This window comes from Oncorhynchus mykiss, chromosome 19 (assembly GCF_013265735.2).
Source record: "Oncorhynchus mykiss isolate Arlee chromosome 19, USDA_OmykA_1.1, whole genome shotgun sequence".
Lineage (NCBI taxonomy): Eukaryota > Metazoa > Chordata > Actinopteri > Salmoniformes > Salmonidae > Oncorhynchus > Oncorhynchus mykiss.
In genome coordinates this window covers 50287957-50307948 of record NC_048583.1, presented here as the reverse complement: position 1 = coordinate 50307948, position 19992 = coordinate 50287957, and the positions used below count along the sequence as shown (strand labels likewise).

General features: G+C 40.8%; 1 protein-coding gene across 2 annotated transcripts in view; it reads right to left on the bottom strand.

The window, feature by feature from the left end:
• The window catches only part of LOC110498377 (transcription regulator protein BACH2), a 63163-nt gene that overhangs the window by 27258 nt on the left and 15913 nt on the right, over positions 1 to 19992 (bottom strand). The window contains exon 1 of one of the 2 annotated variants that reach the window (XM_036955020.1): positions 4710 to 5006. The exons of the other annotated variant lie outside the window; for it this stretch is intronic. The gene's annotated coding sequence lies outside the window, so the exon portion shown is untranslated. Of the gene's footprint in view, positions 1 to 4709; positions 5007 to 19992 lie in introns of those variants that run through there. 2 annotated transcript variants of the gene reach the window in all.

Below are 19992 nucleotides of genomic sequence, written 5' to 3'. Positions count from 1 at the left end.
CACTTTGGTGTTCCTCTCCTCATAATAGTTTAGTTATTGCAGAAGATACATTTTTAGCACTGATGTGTTTTCTCCTGGTCAACATTTAACATCTAGTGTATTTCTCTAGTGCAGTTTTGTTCAGTATGACGACAGTAATATTATTCCATTCATCAGAATCTTGATTGAACAGATTGACTGCTCTAGTCTCAAGTTTCTCTCTGTGAGCTAAACAGGGCAGCAGCAGAACAGAACTAATGTCTCTGTATCAGTTTGAAATGTGGAGGACAAAACCACAAATCAGCCACAGGCAAAGAGATTGTAACACACCGATGTCAATGTACCTTCACAATACCTTTGTAAATTATACTAACAAACTCCATGCCATACCTTTGTTAATTATACTAACAAACTCCATGCCATACCTTTGTTAATTATACTAACAAACTCCATGCCATACCTTTGTAAATTATACTAACAAACTCCATGCCATACCTTTGTTAATTATACTAACAAACTCCATGCCATACCTTTGTTAATTATACTAACAAACTGCATGCCATACCTTTGTTAATTATACTAACAAACTCCATGCCATACCTTTGTTAATTATACTAACAAACTCCATGCCATACCTTTGTTAATTATACTAACAAACTCCATGCCATACCTTTGTAAATTAGACTAGCTATCATTGTTATTCATGACACTTACTCTTGGGTGTCAAATTCCTTAACTCACCGTAAACACCAGATAATTTTTTTTAAATAGTCTGTTTCTGTAAACAAGCGGTTGCAGATTGTTTCATCATGTTGCCTGCAGTGTGTGGGTGATATATTTCAACATCATGTTTGTCTGCCAGACAGACAGCTTATAGACAGACAGGCAGCGATAATCTCACAAGCTGTAAACTGTATAATCATTACTCCAGGCTTCTGGGAGTCCAACTGTTAATACTTGATGAGTGCCAAGGGAGTAGAGTGTATCCTCCTCACCCCCTCCTCTTCACCCCCTTCTTCTTACCCCCTCCTTCTAACCCCCTCCTCCTCACCCCCTCTTTCTTACCCCCTCCTCCTCACCCACTTCTTCTTATAGGGTGTGAACTGAGGATGGGTATTCAAAGTATAAATCTATTACGACTTTGCCTTGGTTTGTCTGTAGGCAACTATACTGCAATAGGATACAGTGTACCAATACGTTGTATAGGCAAAAACAGACATAAACTCAGTGATATACACCAGTCGTTATTTTAGAGCACAGTAGGCCGATATAGAGGACGAGAGAATCAGTCTCTCAGATGATAAGAGAGATAATCAACTGATGCTAGGCTACACTATTACAGTGGAGCAAAAAAAGTATTTAGTCAGCCACCAATTGTGCAAGTTCTCCCACTTAAAAAGATGAGAGGAATGTAATTTTCATCATAGGTACACTTCAACTATGACAGACAAAATGAGGAAAAAAAATCCAGAAAATCACATTGTAGGATTTGTATGAATTTATTTGCAAATTATGGTGGAAAACTTTTGTTATTGACCAAATACTTATTTATCTCTACTTTGTTATATACCCTTTGTTGGAAATGACAGAGGTCAAACGTTTTCTGTAAGTCTTCACAAGGTTTTCACACACTGTTGCTGGTATTTTGGCCCATTCCTCCATGCATATCTCCTCTAGAGCAGTGATGTTTTGGGGCTGTTGCTGGGCAACACGGACCTTCAACTCCCTCCAAAGATCTTCTATGGGGTTGAGATCTGGAGACTGGCTAGGCCACTCCAGGACCTTGAAATGCTTCTTACGAAGCCACTCCTTCGTTGCCCGGGTGGTGTGTTTGAGATCATTGTCATGCTGAAAGACCCAGCCACGTTTCATCTTCAATGCCCTTGCTGATGGTAGGCTTTGTTACTTTGGTCCCAGCTCTCTGCAGGTCATTCACTAGGTCCCCCGTGTGGTTCTGGGATTTTTGCTCACCGTTCTTGTGATCATTTTGACCCAACGGGGTGAGATCTTGCGTGGAGCCCCAGATCGAGGGAGATTATCAGTGGTCTTGTATGTCTTCCATTTCCTAATAATTGCTCCCACAGTTGATTTCTTCAAACCAAGCTGCTTGCCTATTGCAGATTCAGTCTTCCCAGCCTGGTGCAGGTCTACAATTTTGTTTCTGGTGTCCTTTGACAGCTCTTTGGTCTTGGCCATAATGGAGTTTGGAGTGTGACTGTTTGAGGTTGTGGACAGGTGTCTTTTATACTGCTTACAAGTTCAAACAGGTGCCATTAATACAGGAAATGAGTGGAGGACAGAGTAGCCTCTTAAAGAAGAAGTTACAGGTCTGTGAGAGCCAGAAATCTTGCTTGTTTGTAGGTGACCAAATACTTATTTTCCACCATAATTTGCAAATAAATTCATTAAAAATCCTACAATGTGATTTTCTTTCTCATTTTGTCTGTCATAGTTGAAGTGTAAAAATTACAGGCCTCTCTCATCTTTTTAAGTGGGAGAACTTGCACAATTGGTGGCTGACTAAATACTTTTTTGCCCCACTGTATATGACTTGTGAATCTGTATTAGTGACAACAATTAAATATTAAACAGCTCTTCTGGGCCACACTGTCTCTGCCTGCGGTGCAAATGAACAAGATCAGCACTAGATAGCACAGCTGTGGTAAAACCTAAGAAGCTCAACTCAAAGGAAAGCAGCGGTGTAAAGTACTTAAGTAAAAATACTTTAAAGTACTACTTAAGTATTTTCGGGGGGTATCTGTACTTATTTATATTTTTGCCTACTTTTACTTCACTACATTCCTGAATAAAATATTGTACTTTTTACTCCATACATTTTCCTTGACAGCCAAAAGTACTGATTACATTTTGAATGTTAAGCAGGACAGGAAAATAGTCAAATTCACACACATATCAACCGAACATCCCTGGTCATTCCTACTGCCTCTGATCTGGTGGACTAACTAAACACATATGCTTTGTTTGTAAATGATGTCTGAGTGTTGGAGTGTGCCCTTGGCTTTCTGTAAATAAAAAAAACAAGAAAATGGTGCCATCTGGTTTGCTTAATATAAGGAATTTTAAATGATTGAACTTTTACTTCTGATACTTAAGTGTATTTTAAACCAAATAAAAATATACTTTTACTTGAGTCATTTTCTATTAAGGTATCTTTACTTTTACTCAAGTATGACAGTTGGGTACTTTTTCCACCACTGAAGGAAAGCCGTGACATATCCAGGTGAGTCACTGAAAATAAATGCTCTATTATAAATTTTTCGACCTGGAATTTCCACAGGGAACGCACGGAAACGTAGAGTAATTTAGTGAGCAATATTATAACATGATAGTTAAAAGTGAGGCTAGTCTATATTCAACCTATCTGTGTCCATCAAACAGCCACACATCTAAGGCTGCCCCCTGAGTGAGAGAGAAAACACACCCCTCGTGGCCATCGGCAGATCTGATAGAGATTATCAGCAAACAAACGTAAATTATTTATCACAGAGCACAGAGAGCGGGGCCACAGTCTTCCTCTGGGCTGGCAGAGAAATATTAATTAACGAACAGTAATAATTCAGGGCTCCCCACTCGAGGGCCGATAGTGGTGGTACACTATACACCCCTGACAACTGTTATGCCCTACTTCCCTCCCTCCTGTCTTCTCCCTGCCCTGATTATGTCTTATTTTCAACTCACGAAAATGTGTGTGTCTGCATGTGTGTGTGTGTGTGTGTGTGTGTGTGTGTGTGTGTGTGTGTGTGTGTGTGTGTGTGTGCTCGTTGGGGGTGTGTGTGAGAATAAGAAAAGGAGGGTTTGAGAGTGGGTTTTATGTGAGACCCAGCTCGACGGCTACATCTGAAATCAATAGCACAATGTTTGACTTATTTTCTTCCAAGACATCAGTAAACAATAGGGCCATTAGGTTGCATGAGACATTAAAAGAGTGACATTAAGAACGCAAAAGGATCTGGGCAACGGAGTACATTACCAGGGCCCTTGTCCAGAGCTGCTGGGCCGGAAATGCACCAGTCACATCATCTGTGTTTAACAATACCTCTTTGTTCCAGAATCAGGGTTAGGATGTCTCACTTTCAGAAGGTCAGTGTAACCCATGATATATGTCTTCTGAGGTCATTCCTAACACTGTTTGTGCAACTCTCAATCTTCTTTACTGCTATAAGTCACCCTGGAATTGTCAAGTGAAATTGAATTTACTGCAAACGAGCTCTCCACTGGCCCTGCAGACAAGATAACGGCATATTTTAGGGTTACTCGAGAGGCAACTGAAGGGCGAGACGACCTGTGCACGGCCAGCCTGTTCAATTTAAGGGACTGATTCGTTTCAAATGGACTAAGTAAGAGCATATGTCATGTGAAATGTAAACATCATGAAGAATAGAGATCCTCCTTTTTGAGTAGTTCATGATTTAACTACAGTATAGAGAAAGAGCCAGCGAGAGAGAAGGAAAAATAGTGTGTGTGTGTGTGTGTGTGTGTGTGTGTGTGTGTGTGTGTGTGTGTGTGTGTGTGTGTGTGTGTGTGTGTGTGTGTGTGTGTGTGTGTGTGTGAGTGCACAGTAGTAGTAGTGGTGTAAGTTACAATCTACTCCCATCTAGACGCTGACATGATACAGTGGCTCCCATCCCTGGCCACTCACTATCAATACTCAATTTCACCTTGTTCGCTACTTCAGCATCCACCACAACCATGACTCATGCAATGCATACCTCAGACAACTTTACAGAAAAGTATCATGTCTCTCTCTAGTCCACGGCAAGGTCAGTGACTCCAGTTAAATGTGCCGTAGTAAACCCTCTCCCTCAGAGGGCCTGGGCAGGTATTTGTCATGGCTAACAGCAGGAAGGCATCCATGCTAGCCAGCCAGTCAGTGGGGAGCGCGGTCACGGTGGAGTAGGCTGTAGAGTATTTTTGCCATATGGTGGTGACTAAACTAAAGTGAACTAAACGGAGGGTGCAGGAGGAGTGAATCATGACCTACCACAGCTAAGTGTTATGTTGGTTAGCCCAGCCAACCCAAGGTGATTCACAACCACAGCCCAATTTAAAATGGTAACAGAACGCTCAGCTAGCCGACCGGCCATGTGATAGAAACACACACTGCTGCGCTGGCCAGGAATAACCCCAGCAGTCAGTGAGTGTAGAGAACTATTCATTCATGGTCAAACATGGACCGGTGAGTGAATGGGTGTGTGTTTGTGTGTGTGTGTGTGTGTGTGTGTGTGTGTGTGTGTGTGTGTGTGTGTGTGTGTGTCTGCAGGGCTGCTTCATGACTGACAAAAGCCATGTCAGTACAAACAACAGATATTTTCTCTAAATGCACCAGTTTCGCCTCGCAAAATGCAAGAACCTTATAAATTGAAGATTTATACATTGAGAACGATTCCACAAATACAGTCCACACCTGTGTATTGGATGAAAGCGAATGGAAAAATAAATCATCTCAGATTCAATGGTGCATAAAACCTCAAAGTTTTCACCCTCGGCCCCCTGGGAAGTGTGTGTGGTCCCTGGTGGGCGCTGGCAGCACGCCAGGAGATCTGTGGCTGATCCTGTTTCACCCCAGAGCTGGGTGACGACCTCACAACAGCCGGTGAGAGTGAGAGGGAGAGAGAGACTTCACTTGTTTCCCATGCCAATGAAGCCCCTTGAATTGAACTGAATTGAATTGAGAGAGAGGAGTGAAAATATAAAAATATCTGTAAATTGCAACAACAAAAAATTAAATGCCATCAGGGGTCCACTCATATCTGCAATGCCCTGTGGTTAACAAGTTAAAAACAGTACAGTTCAGGAACAACAACGACATGCTTTCACAGTTTATCGCGCCTCCATTAGTATAGCATCCGTTGTCAGATCAAGTGGAAATAGTCTGGGGGAGGAAAGGAGGTTTGGGCTGTGACAGAAAGCACAACCTTAATGTCAATGTGAGGGAGGACCTGGTGAAATATCACAGCAGGGAAAGTCAAGAGGACATTAAGGGCCAAAAACGTGAAGGAAGTGAGAGAAAGTATGTGAGACAAAACCACAGGGTGACTTTCTGTTGAATACATTCTAGTTTGGGGTACTTTCAGAGGGATAAGAAATACAGGCACCTCTGAGCATCAGGGCAACAGCCACTGTTTCCACTTCCTCTAAAACATACATGGAAAACAGAACATCACTCAAATAATAATCTTGAATCAATATCATAATCCATAGGGACTATTAATTGGGGTGGCAGGTAGCCTAGTGGTTAGAGTGTTGGACTAGTAAACGAAAGGTTGCAAGCTCAAATCCTCAAGGTAAAAATCTGTTTTTCTGCCCCTGAACAAGACGGTTAACCCACTGTTCCTAGGCCGTCATTGAAAATAAGAATTTGTTCTTAACTGACTTGCCTAGTTAAATAAAGGCTAAATGTATCTGGATATTTTATAATTTTGCTCATGTGGAAATGATCAGAACTAATATTGATGTATGAGGACAAAATAAATGTAAAAATAGTCCATGTAAAAATAGTTTGAGTGAATACCATGAAGGTGTAAAACCTCTGTTGACAAATGGTCACAAAGAGAGGAATGTTGTGCCAAACCGCTTTCATGTAGGATATTTCATTCACTGGTTAACACTATCATTCTCTGCAGCTGAAAGCAAAAGTACAGGAGTGGGTCGTTCCACACCTACAGTGTTTACATAAAGGGAAATATACCTGTTTAATGTGTTAAAGAAAGATAATACAGTACACAATGATGTGATCTGTCATAGTCGTCAGAATCTGTAAATGTATTCTGTAAGGGCCAAATTCTAACTCAGATATTTGTGGCAAATCATGCATTGACGTCAACAGCACATTTAGGTTACACGTGCGTTTAGGTTTAGATGTGCGTTTAGGTTTACATGTGCGTTTAGGTTTACACGTGCGTTTAGGTTACATGTGCGTTTAGGTTTACATGTGCGTTTAGGTTACATGTGCGTTTAGGTTACATGTGCGTTTAGGTTACATGTGCGTTTAGGTTACACGTGCGTTTAGGTTACACGTGCGTTTAGGTTACATGTGCGTTTAGGTTACATGTGCGTTTAGGTTTACACGTGCGTTTAGGTTTACACGTGCGTTTAGGTTTACACATGCGTTTAGGTTACATGTGCGTTTAGGTTACATGTGCGTTTAGGTTTACATGTGCGTTTAGGTTTACACGTGCGTTTAGGTTTACATGTGTGTTTAGGGTTACATGTGCGTTTAGGTTACATGTGCGTTTAGATTTACATGTGCGTTTAGGTTTACATGTGCGTTTAGGTTACATGTGCGTTTAGGTTACATGTGCGTTTAGGTTACATGTGCGTTTAGGTTTACATGTGCGTTTAGGTTTACATGTGCGTTTAGGTTTACATGTGCGTTTAGGTTTACATGTGCGTTTAGGTTTACATGTGCGTTTAGGTTTACATGTGCGTTTAGGTTATATGTGCGTTTAGGTTACATGTGCGTTTAGGTTACATGTGCGTTTAGGTTTACACATGTGGTTAGGTTTACATGTGCGTTTAGGTTTACACATGTGGTTAGGTTACATGTGCGTTTAGGTTACATGTGCGTTTAGGTTACATGTGCGTTTAGGTTTACACGTGCGTTTAGGTTTACACATGTGGTTAGGTTTACATGTGCGTTTAGGGTTACATGTGTGGTTAGGTTTACACATGTGGTTAGGTTTACACGTGCGTTTAGGTTACATGTGCGTTTAGGTTTACACGTGCGTTTAGGTTTACACATGTGGTTAGGTTTACATGTGCGTTTAGGGTTACATGTGCGTTTAGGTTACATGTGCGTTTAGGTTTACACGTGTGTGGTTTACATGTGCGTTTAGGTTACATGTGCGTTTAGGTTACATGTGCGTTTAGGTTTACACGTGCGTTTAGGTTTACACGTGCGTGGTTTACATGTGCGTTTAGGTTACATGTGCGTTTAGGTTTACACGTGCGTTTAGGTTTACATGTGCGTTTAGGTTACATGTGCGTTTAGGTTTACACGTGTGTGGTTTACATGTGCGTTTAGGTTACATGTGCGTTTAGGTTACATGTGCGTTTAGGTTACATGTGCGTTTAGGTTACATGCACGTTTAGGTTACATGTGCGTTTAGGTTATATGTGCGTTTAGGTTTACACGTGCGTTTAGGTTTACATGTGCGTTTAGGTTTACATGTGCGTTTAGGTTACATGTGCGTTTAGGTTACATGTGCATTTAGGTTACACGTGCGTTTAGGTTTACATGTGCGTTTAGGTTTACATGTGCATTTAGGTTTACATGTGCGTTTAGGTTTACATGTGCGTTTAGGTTTACATGTGCGTTTAGGTTTACACGTGCGTTTAGGTTTACATGTGCGTTTAGGTTTACATGTGCGTTTAGGTTACATGTGCGTTTAGGTTACATGTGCGTTTAGGTTTACATGTGCATTTAGGTTTACATGTGCATTTAGGTTTACATGTGCATTTAGGTTTACATGTGCATTTAGGTTTACATGTGCGTTTAGGTTACATGTGCGTTTAGGGTTACACGTGTGTTTAGGTTTATATGTGCGTTTAGGGTTACATGTGCGTGGTTTACATGTGTGTTTAGGTTTACACGTGCGTTTAGGTTTATATGTGCGTTTAGGTTACATGTGCGTTTAGGTTTACACGTGTGTGGTTTATATGTGCGTTTAGGTTTACACGTGTGTGGTTTACATGTGCGTTTAGGTTTACATGTGCGTTTAGGTTTACACGTGCGTTTAGGTTTATATGTGCGTTTAGGTTACATGTGTGTTTAGGTTACATGTGCGTTTAGGTTTACACGTGCGTTTAGGTTTACAAGTGTGTGGTTTATATGTGCGTTTAGGTTTACACGTGTGTGGTTTACATGTGCGTTTAGGTTTACATGTGCGTTTAGGTTTACAAGTGCATTTAGGTTTATATGTGCGTTTAGGTTACATGTGCGTTTAGGTTACATGTGCGTTTAGGTTACATGTGCGTTTAGGTTTACATGTGCGTTTAGGTTTACATGTGCGTTTAGGTTTACATGTGCGTTTAGGTTTACATGTGCGTTTAGGTTTACATGTGCGTTTAGGTTTACATGTGCGTTTAGGTTTACACGTGCGTTTAGGTTTACATGTGCGTTTAGGTTACATGTGCGTTTAGGTTACATGTGCGTTTAGGTTTACATGTGCGTTTAGGTTTACACGTGCGTTTAGGTTTACATGTGCGTTTAGGTTACATGTGCGTTTAGGTTTAGATGTGCGTTTAGGTTTACATGTGCGTTTAGGTTACACGTGCGTTTAGGTTTACATGTGCGTTTAGGTTTACACGTGCGTTTAGGTTTACATGTGCGTTTAGGTTTACATGTGCGTTTAGGTTTACACGTGTGTTTAGGTTACATGTGCGTTTAGGTTTACATGTGCATTTAGGTTTACATGTGCATTTAGGTTTACATGTGCGTTTAGGTTACATGTGCGTTTAGGTTTACACGTGCGTTTAGGTTTACATGTGCGTTTAGGTTTACACGTGTGTGGTTTAGATGTGCATTTAGGTTTACACGTGCGTTTAGGTTTACATGTGCGTTTAGGTTTACACGTGCGTTTAGGTTTACACGTGCGTTTAGGTTTACACGTGCGTTTAGGTTACATGTGCGTTTAGGTTTACATGTGCGTTTAGGTTACATGTGCGTTTAGGTTTACACGTGTGTGGTTTACATGTGCGTTTAGGTTTACATGTGCGTTTAGGTTACATGTGCGTTTAGGTTACATGTGCGTTTAGGTTACATGTGCGTTTAGGTTTACACGTGCGTTTAGGTTTACATGTGCGTTTAGGTTACATGTGCGTTTAGGTTTACATGTGCGTTTAGGTTTACACGTGCGTTTAGGTTTACATGTGCGTTTAGGTTACATGTGCGTTTAGGTTTACATGTGCGTTTAGGTTTACATGTGCGTTTAGGTTACACGTGCGTTTAGGTTTACATGTGCGTTTAGGTTACATGTGCGTTTAGGTTTACATGTGTGGTTAGGTTTACATGTGCGTTTAGGTTTACACATGTGGTTAGGTTTACATGTGCGTTTAGGTTTACATGTGTGGCATGTGCGTTTAGGTTACATGTGCGTTTAGGTTACATGTACGTTTAGGTTACATGTGCGTTTAGGTTTACACGTGCGTTTAGGTTTACACATGCGTTTAGGTTTACACGTGTGTGGTTTACATGTGCGTTTAGGTTTACATGTGCGTTTAGGTTACATGTGCGTTTAGGTTACATGTGCGTTTAGGTTTACACGTGCGTTTAGGTTTACATGTGCGTTTAGGTTACATGTGTGGTTAGGTTTACACGTGTGTGGTTTACATGTGCGTTTAGGTTACATGTGCGTTTAGGTTTACATGTGCGTTTAGGTTTACATGTGCGTTTAGGTTTATATGTGCGTTTAGGGTTACATGTGCGTTTAGGTTTACATGTGCGTTTAGGGTTACATGTGCGTTTAGGTTTACATGTGTGGTTAGGTTTACATGTGCGTTTAGGTTACATGTGCGTTTAGGTTTACATGTGTGGTTAGGTTGACATGTGCGGTTAGGTTTACATGTGCGTTTAGGTTACATGTGCGTTTAGGTTACATGTGCGTTTAGGTTACACGTGCGTTTAGGGTTACACGATATTGCTAAGAAGAGATATTCTTAAGAAGAGACATCTAACCCCCCCCCCCCCCTCTGTCTAATCCTCCCTTCTCACATGAAGACAGTGATTATGACAACTACTGACCCAAATAAAAGCTCCAGTCCTTGATGATCAAATCCCAACCAACAAGGTGAGTGTATACATTACACATGTCCTAACCCAAACAGGGGAGTTTCCATCTGCAGGGACCTACTCTTCAATGGCTATCAGTGCATTTCCTGACTGAAGTCATCCATTCTCCTCTTCTTTCAGCTCTGCGGCTGACGTCATTTATGGCCTGGGGCTTTGGCTTCTGTCTCCATGTCGTGCACACTAGGGTTTCAGTTAAACTCAGGTGTTCCTCGAATATGATTGGATGTCTCACATCTGTGGATTAACGCGATGGGAGTATTCTAGAGCATCTAGTGCCAACACAAAAGTTATCGGCTGGGAACCCACCCAAAATGAGTTATGGGTGATATTCAAACAAGTAAGAAAGAAAGGTTACGGATCACACGGTATCAATGTACTTCCCCAACAATCCTCAACATCCTCCCGACTAACTGTATCTTTTCGATCTCTCTCCTTCTAGCCTAGGGGTGTCAAAACGTATTTTGACCAGCGGGCAGCATTCGGTCTTCACCAAGGTCTGGAGGGCCATACTTAAAATGCATAATATTTCCTAGCCGGGAGAAATGTGCATGTTTTTACTCAAACCTCCCACGGAACGGTTGATGTTTGACACCCCTGCTCTAGCATATGCATCAAAATATGGTATTTTCTCTGTAATCGCTGTCCCTACCAAAGTCACTAGATTACGCCCAAAGAAGCGCCTCTTAGGGCCTTCACAGCTCCATCAATGTTAATGGAACATGATGAGGAACATTAACCCGAGCCCCAAAGACCAAATAACTGCCTTGTGTCATCGCAAAATGAGCAGATTATGCACCACACACATCGCAATTAACATGACACAGCAGCCATTTCTGCATCATTATCTGTAATATATTCACAGCTGGCCAAAAGATTCCAGGCTATTTCATAGAGAGACTTGTATAATGTCAATCTCTAAGGGACCTCTCAAATGTGATTATATGTCATATATTGGATGTGTATGACAGTGCTGTGGGGGCTTGTGAGAGTTCTTACCAAGAAACTAGAAAAGAGACAATGTTTGGCGGCAGGTAGCCTAGCGGTTAGAGGTTGGGCTAGTAAACAAAAGGTCGCTGTTCAAATACCGGAGCCGACAACAGTCTGTCGCTGTGCACTTGAGCAAGGCATTTAACCCTAATTTGCTCCAGGGGCGCCGTACTACGACGGCTGACCCTGTAAAATAAACCATTTCACTGCACCTATCCAGTGTAAGAGACAATATTTTTTGGGGTGAGGATTCCAAGTAAAAGGTTAAAAAAATACAAGTAGGAGGATGTTGTAGGAGGATATAGCATGTTGTAGGAGGATATAGCATTTTTAACCTAAGCTTGTTTTCATATTGGAGGGTAAAAGCATGGTGGTGTATGACTGCATGCGAGTATGACCAAGTGGTTGTTAATTTACCTCCTACTGTACTATATAATCTGTCCCAGGGCTGTCGAGGCTCACAAACACTAATCCCCTCACATCAAAGACCAAACCATGTCTTGTTACAGTCACAAACATGAAAATGAAGGTGGGAGCATTATAATGTGAGAAGACAGGTGTAACCTCCGCCACATAGGGCACAGTCTCACATCATTCAGTATTGGCACATTATTCTCCACGGTTACATCAAACATTGCTATGATCCGTAGTCTTATTTCAAACCGAGGGCAGGGAGGGAGAGAAAGAGAGAGAGAGGAGGATTTCACCACAGTTATAGACAAGGACATCATAAGATATTACATTACATTCAATAAAATAAAAATAAAATAAAGAGTTATATATCAGAAAGACACCAAGAGACAATTAAAATACTATTTACACACTATTCATATACGCATATTCAGATTATTATATATAGTAAAGTTAAATAAGGCACTGTGAGAAAATGTGTTTTTCTATCTGTTTTTTAAAGCTAAACTTGCTTTTTGCCTGAGTAACCTCTGGTGGCAGAGCATTCCATGATGGCATAGCTCTATATAACTGCACAACGCATTAAATCTGTTTTTGGTTTGGGTACAGTGAAGAAACTCATAGTGGCATGTCTGCTGGAGTATGTATGTCTGTTTGAAGTGTATGCAAATAGATTATACAAGAGGTTAGGCATTTTCAACACACAAATTTTTTATAAAAAGACTAGAAGGGAAGAATTCCATTTCTTCTCAACCCTTAACCATGCATGTTGTTGTTGTTAGTTCTGTGTGTGTAGTTAAGGGCAAGACAAGCTGCTTTGTTTTGAGCCAGCTGCAACTTTGCTAGGTCTTTCTTCGCTGCACCTGACCGTATTACCGAACAGTAGTCAAGATGGGACAAGATTAGAACCATCTTTTTGTAACAGACATTATAAGGGCACAAGGCGAGACACGGGAGGCAGATGGTTTGAGTCTTTGATATTTATTAATCAATCCAAAAAGGGTAGGTAAGAGAATGGTCGTGGACAGGCAAAAGGTCAAAACCAGTTCAGAGTCCAGGAGCAGGCAGGGCAGGCAGAATTGTCAGGCAGGAGGGTACGGAGCCCAGAAAGAGGCAAGGGTCAAAACCGTGAGGACTATCAAAAAGAGAATAGAAGCAGGAGTACGGGAAAACACCCTGGTTGACATGAAAAACATACAAGACGAACTGGCATAGAGAGACAGGAAACACAGGGATAAATACACCAGCGAAAATAAGCGACACCTGGAGGGGGTGGAGACAATCACAAGGACAGGTGAAACAGATCAGGGTGTGACAGACATACCTCTCCCCATCTTCACAACTTTGTCAATATGACTTGACCATGATAACTGACCATCCAATGGTACTCCTAGGAGTTCAGCTTCTTCCAACTTGTTCAATGGTCACCCTTTATGCACAACTCCAGTTGAGGTTTAGGTCTAAGAGAATGCTTTGAACCAAATACAATGCTTTTGGATTTAGATGCATTTAAGACCAATTTATTGTTAATTACCCATTCTGACACTGACTAACTACTTGGTAAGATTCTCAGTGAACTCCCTGGCTTCAGGTGCTGATGTGTAGAGTGTGCAATCATCAGCATACATAGTCATTTTAGCTTCTTGTATGACAAGTGGCAAATCATTTGTAAGAATAGAGAAGAGTAACGGCCTAAGACAACTGCCCTGAGGAATACCACACTGTACATATCTGATGTTAGAGAAGCTTCCATTGAAGAACACTCTCTGGGTTCTATTCGATAAGTTACTCTCCAACCATGTGATGACAGGTGATATAAAGCCATAACAAGTTACTTTTTACAATAACAAATTATAATCAATAACATAAAAAGCTGCACTGAAATCTAACAATACATCTTAAACTATCATCTTATTATCCATTTTTTTTGGCCAATCATCAGTTATCTGAGTCAGTGCAGTACAACTTGAGTGCCCTTCCCTATATGCATGCTGAAAATCAGTGGTAATCTTGTTCTTTGAAAAATAGCATTATATTAGTTCAAACACAATTTTCTCCATCAGTTTTCTAAAAACAGGCAGCAAACTGATTGGTTAGTTGTTAGAGCCAGCAAAGGGTGCTTTACTATTTTTAGGTAGTGGAATTACTTTAGCTTCTTTCCACATCTCTTGACACACACACTCATTTTTGCTTTAGTTAAAAGCATGGCAAATAGGGGTGGCAATACAGTCTGCTACCATTCTCAATAGTTTCCCATATAGGTTGACTATACCTGATGTATTATCATTACTGATGGATAAAAATGGTTTTTCCACCTCTCCCACACAAACTTGACCAAATTCAAAACAGCAATCCTTCTCTTTCATTATTAGATCTTCAATACACCAATATGATGGTTCACTCTTCAATGTTGTCATTTCACTTCTCAGTTTGTCCACTTTACCAGTGAAATTGTCATTGAAATGATTGGCTATATCAAAAGGTTTTGATATAAATGACCCATCAACTTCAATGAACAATGAAGAGGAATTGGGTTTTCTGACCATAATATAATTTGCGGTGCTAAAAATGATTTTTTTCTCCATCATTTTTTATATGATTTATCTTATTTATGTAATATCATTTCTTATTTAAAAAAAGGTTTATTCACAACATTTCTCAATTGACAGTATGTCAACCAATCAGCTGAATAGCCTGACTTGTTTGAAACCTCTTTTGTATAATTTCTTTCAACTATACAATTTAGCAATTCATCATCAATCCAGGGGGCTTTAACAATTCTCTGCATGTTTGTCAACTGTTGCAGGAATAATTTTCCAAATAGTCCAAGTGCTGCATCTGGATTCTCCTCATAAACATCAGACCAACATACAATACCAGTCAAAAGTTTGGACACACTTACTCATTCAAGGGTTTTTCTTTATTTTTCTATTTTCTACATTGTAGAATAACAGTGAAGACATCAAAACTAGGAAATATCACACATGGAATCATGTAGTAACCAAAAAAGTGTAAAACAAATCAAAATATTTTTTGTTTCAGATTCTTCAAAGCAGCCACCCTTCGCCTTGATGACAGCTTTGCACACTCTTGTCCAAACGTTTGACAGGTACTGTACAATTTTTACATCTTCAACAAAATAGTCCTGAAAAAAACATTTTGAATGATCTCTCATGAATAACTTTAGGCCATGCCTTTGGTACTCAGGCCTTGTTATTGCCACACTTGTTATGGTCACTACAGCCAATGGGAACTGATATTGCTTTGTAGCAAACCTCTGCAGCATTAGTGACGATATGACCTATACAAGTGGGTGTCACAGATCCAACACTATTGGTATACACTAGTTGGTTGTGTGATAACCTGGGTCATGTTAACGGGATTATTTACAGTAAGAAATGATAGGGCAATTTAGTTTTGTATTGCATTGTATTGACATGAGGTTATTACTCGATAACTTATCAACAGTCACTATAACTCTTGTAACAAAATTATTTTTAGAATAAGAACCCGTGAAGAGAAGTGGAGCAGGACAACCATGTTCTTTCCACATTCAAATAAAAGAGGTGGAAACGCTGACTAAGGGATCAAACATAACAAAGATGACCTGTGTTTGTTTACTTGACTGGTTTTCCCTATCAGTTAATTAAGAACAAATTCTTATTTTCAATGATGGCCTAGGAACAGTGGGTTAACTGCCTTGTTCAGGGGCAGAACGACAGATTTTTACCTTGTCAGATCAGGGATTCGATCTTGCAACCTTTCGGTTGAGAGTCCAACGCTCTAACCACTAGGCTACCTGCCACCCCTCAATGACCCCTCGGTGTTTGTAGAGCACATGACTCTACGTCTGACTGGTCTGCTGGCTCCCAGGAGGAACCTCACAGCACTACTCACGACTGACAGCATGTACCACGTAGCCACAGTTAAAGTGCATTGCAAGGACCAAGCTCATTCTCTCAATCTCTGCCTGTGTTCCTTCCCGTGGTTCTGTAGGGTTTCCATGCCTGCTTGCCTAACTCCTCTCTCTGCATGAAGCTTCTCAAGGTTTCATCTCTCACTCTCTTCGCTCACACACTCACAAAGAGCTTGATGAGTTCTACAGGCCTCTTTCCTAGTGACATGTTCTCTGGCTTCATGCTGGCTCTTCGTCTGCAAGGCCTTTGTCGCTGTTTTGTCCAGTGGTGCCAAGACTCATTCTCATATCAAATAAGGCCTATCTTTAACTGGAGGTCCCATAGAGACTGATAGAGGATGGGGATAAACAACATGGGATTTGGCTTATCTGGAGGCCCACCCATGAAATGCATGGATTAATGCACCCCCGAAAACAACAATGACCCAGGGTATGACCCAACAATGACCCATCTTACCATCTGATCCCAGGCTATACTAATCATGCCTTGCCATGCCAGACCGGTTGCCAGATCTATGGAAAAGTTATTCAACCCCAAGCCAGTAGCCATGAGCTGTGCCAATTCTGGGCCAGGATGCCCAGACTTGGAACATAATCGGTAAGCCTGGTGCAGTCAATGGCAGAAAGTAGCTACAATGGGGTGGCAGCCTAGTGTAAATCAGTGACGCAGCGCACAATTGGCCCAGCGTTGTCCGGGTTTGGCCAGGGTAGGCCGTCATTGTAAATAAGAATTTGTTATAAACTGACTTGCCTCGTTAAATAAAGGTTAAATAAAAAATACATTAAAAAAATGATAAACACATCAAACCAATCAAATGCTTTGCTTGGGCGGAGCTCCAATAGTGCGTGATGGCAGGGAAATCGCAGACTCTCGATTTCAATAAATCACAGACTGTCGGCCACACTTGATAGAGTAAACGTTTACCATAGCCAGTAGGTAGACATGCCATAATGTCTAAATATACTACCATTCAAAAGTTTTGGGTCACTTAGAAATGTCCTTGTTTTTGAAAGAAAAGCACATTTTTTGTCCATTAAAATAACATCAACTTGATCAGAAATACAGTGTAGACCATGTTAATGTTGTAAATGACTATTGTAGCTGGAAACTGATGTTTTTTGAATGGAATATCTACATAGGCGTACAGACACCCATTATCAGCACCATCACTCCTGTGTTCCAATGGCACGTTGTGTTAGCTAATCCGAGTTTATCATTTTAAAAAGCTAATTGATCATTAGAAAACCCCTTTTCAATTATGTTAGTAAAGCTGAAAACTGTTCTACTTTAGACTAGTTGAGTATCTGCAGCATCAGCATTTGTGGGTTCGATTACTGGCTCAAAATGGCCAGAAACAAAAACCTTTCTTCTGAAACTCATTAGTCTATTCTTGGTCTGAGAAATGAAGGCTATTCCATGCAAGAAATTGCCAAGATACTGAAGATCTCGTACAACGCCGTGTACTACTCCCTTCACAGAACAGGACAAACCGGCTCTAACCAGAATAGAAAGAGGAGTGGGAGGCCCTGGTGCACAACTGAGCAAGAGGACAAGTACAGTGCCTTGCGAAAGTATTCGGCCCCTTTGAACTTTGCGACCTTTTGCCACATTTCAGGCTTCAAACATAAAGATATAAAACTGTATTTTTTTGTGAAGAATCAACAACAAGTGGGACACAATCATGAAGTGGAACGACATTTATTGGATATTTCAAACTTTTTTAACAAATCAAAAACTGAAAAATTGGGCGTGCAAAATTATTCAGCCCCCTTAAGTTAATACTTTGTAGCGCCACCTTTTGCTGCGATTACAGCTGTAAGTCGTTTGGGGTATGTCTCTATCAGTTTTGCACATCGAGAGACTGAATTTTTTTCCCATTCCTCCTTGCAAAACAGCTCGAGCTCAGTGAGGTTGGATGGAGAGCATTTGTGAACAGCAGTTTTCAGTTCTTTCCACAGATTCTAGATTGGATTCAGGTCTGGACTTTGACTTGGCCATTCTAACACCTGGATATGTTTATTTTTGAACCATTCCATTGTAGATTTTGCTTTATGTTTTGGATCATTGTCTTGTTGGAAGACAAATCTCCGTCCCAGTCTCAGGTCTTTTGCAGACTCCATCAGGTTTTCTTCCAGAATGGTCCTGTATTTGGCTCCATCCATCTTCCCATCAATTTTAACCATCTTCCCTGTCCCTGCTGAAGAAAAGCAGGCCCAAACCATGATGCTGCCACCACCATGTTTGACAGTGGGGATGGTGTGTTCAGGGTGATGAGCTGTGTTGCTTTTACGCCAAACATAACGTTTTGCATTGTTGCCAAAAAGTTCAATTTTGGTTTCATCTGACCAGAGCACCTTCTTCCACATGTTTGGTGTGTCTCCCAAGGTGGCTTGTGGCAAACTTTAAACAACACTTTTTATGGATATCTTTAAGAAATGGCTTTCTTCTTGCCACTCTTCCATAAAGGCCAGATTTGTGCAATATACGACTGATTGTTGTCCTATGGACAGAGTCTCCCACCTCAGCTGTAGATCTCTGCAGTTCATCCAGAGTGATCATGGGCCTCTTAGCTGCATCTCTGATCAGTCTTCTCCTTGTATGAGCTGAAAGTTTAGAGGGACGGCCAGGTCTTGGTAGATTTGCAGTGGTCTGATACTCCTTCCATTTCAATATTATCGCTTGGACAGTGCTCCTTGGGATGTTTAAAGCTTGGGAAATCTTTTTGTATCCAAATCCGGCTTTAAACTTCTTCACAACAGTATCTCGGACCTGCCTGGTGTGTTCCTTGTTCTTCATGATGCTCTCTGCGCTTTTAACGGACCTCTGAGACTATCACAGTGCAGGTGTATTTATACGGAGACTTGATTACACACAGGTGGATTGTATTTATCATCATTAGTCATTTAGGTCAACATTGGATCATTCAGAGATCCTCACTGAACTTCTGGAGAGAGTTTGCTGCACTGAAAGTAAAGGGGCTGAATAATTTTGCACACCCAATTTTTCAGTTTTTGATTTGTTAAAAAAGTTTGAAATATCCAATAAATGTCATTCCACTTCATGATTGTGTCCCACTTGTTGTTGATTCTTCACAAAAAATACAGTTTTATATTTTTATGTTTGAAGCCTGAAATGTGGCAAAAGGTCGCAAAGTTCAAGGGGGCCGAATACTTTCGCAAGGCACTGTAAATTAGAGTGTCTAGTTTGAGAAACAGACACCTCACAAGTCCTCAACTGGCAGCTTCATTAAATAGTACCCGCAAAACACCAATCTCAACGTCAACAGTGAAGAGGCAACTCTGGGATGCTGGCCTTCTAGGCAGAGTTGCAAAGAAAAAGCCATATCTCAGACTTGCCAATAAAAATAAAAGATTAAGATGGACAAAAGAACACAGACACTGGACAGAGGATGGTTGCTGATAATGGGCCTCTGTATGCCTATGTAGATTTTCCATTAAAAAAATCTGCTGTTTCCAGCTACAATAGTCATTTACAACATTAACAATGTCTACACTGTATTTCTGATCAATTTGATGTTAATTTAATGGACAAAGAAATGTGCTTTTCTTTCAAAAACAAGGAAATTTCTAAGTGACACCAAACTTTTGAACGGTAGTGTGTAATTCAAGAGCATTGAAACAGAGGAGTAGTCATGCCTTTATCGACTTGATTGGTCAAAAAACAGTGACGAACATTAGACTTGACGCAGCACCCATTCTACGGGCATGTGGGGGGAGGGTTCTGATGTGCCGAGAAGCACAAATATTCAACCACAATGTCAAAACAACTGTCATGCTGTGAACATGAATTGTCAATAGTTGATGACTCAACCAAAAACAATGCCTATTGAATATGATGTACTTGCAGCACAGATACGAGTGCATGGAA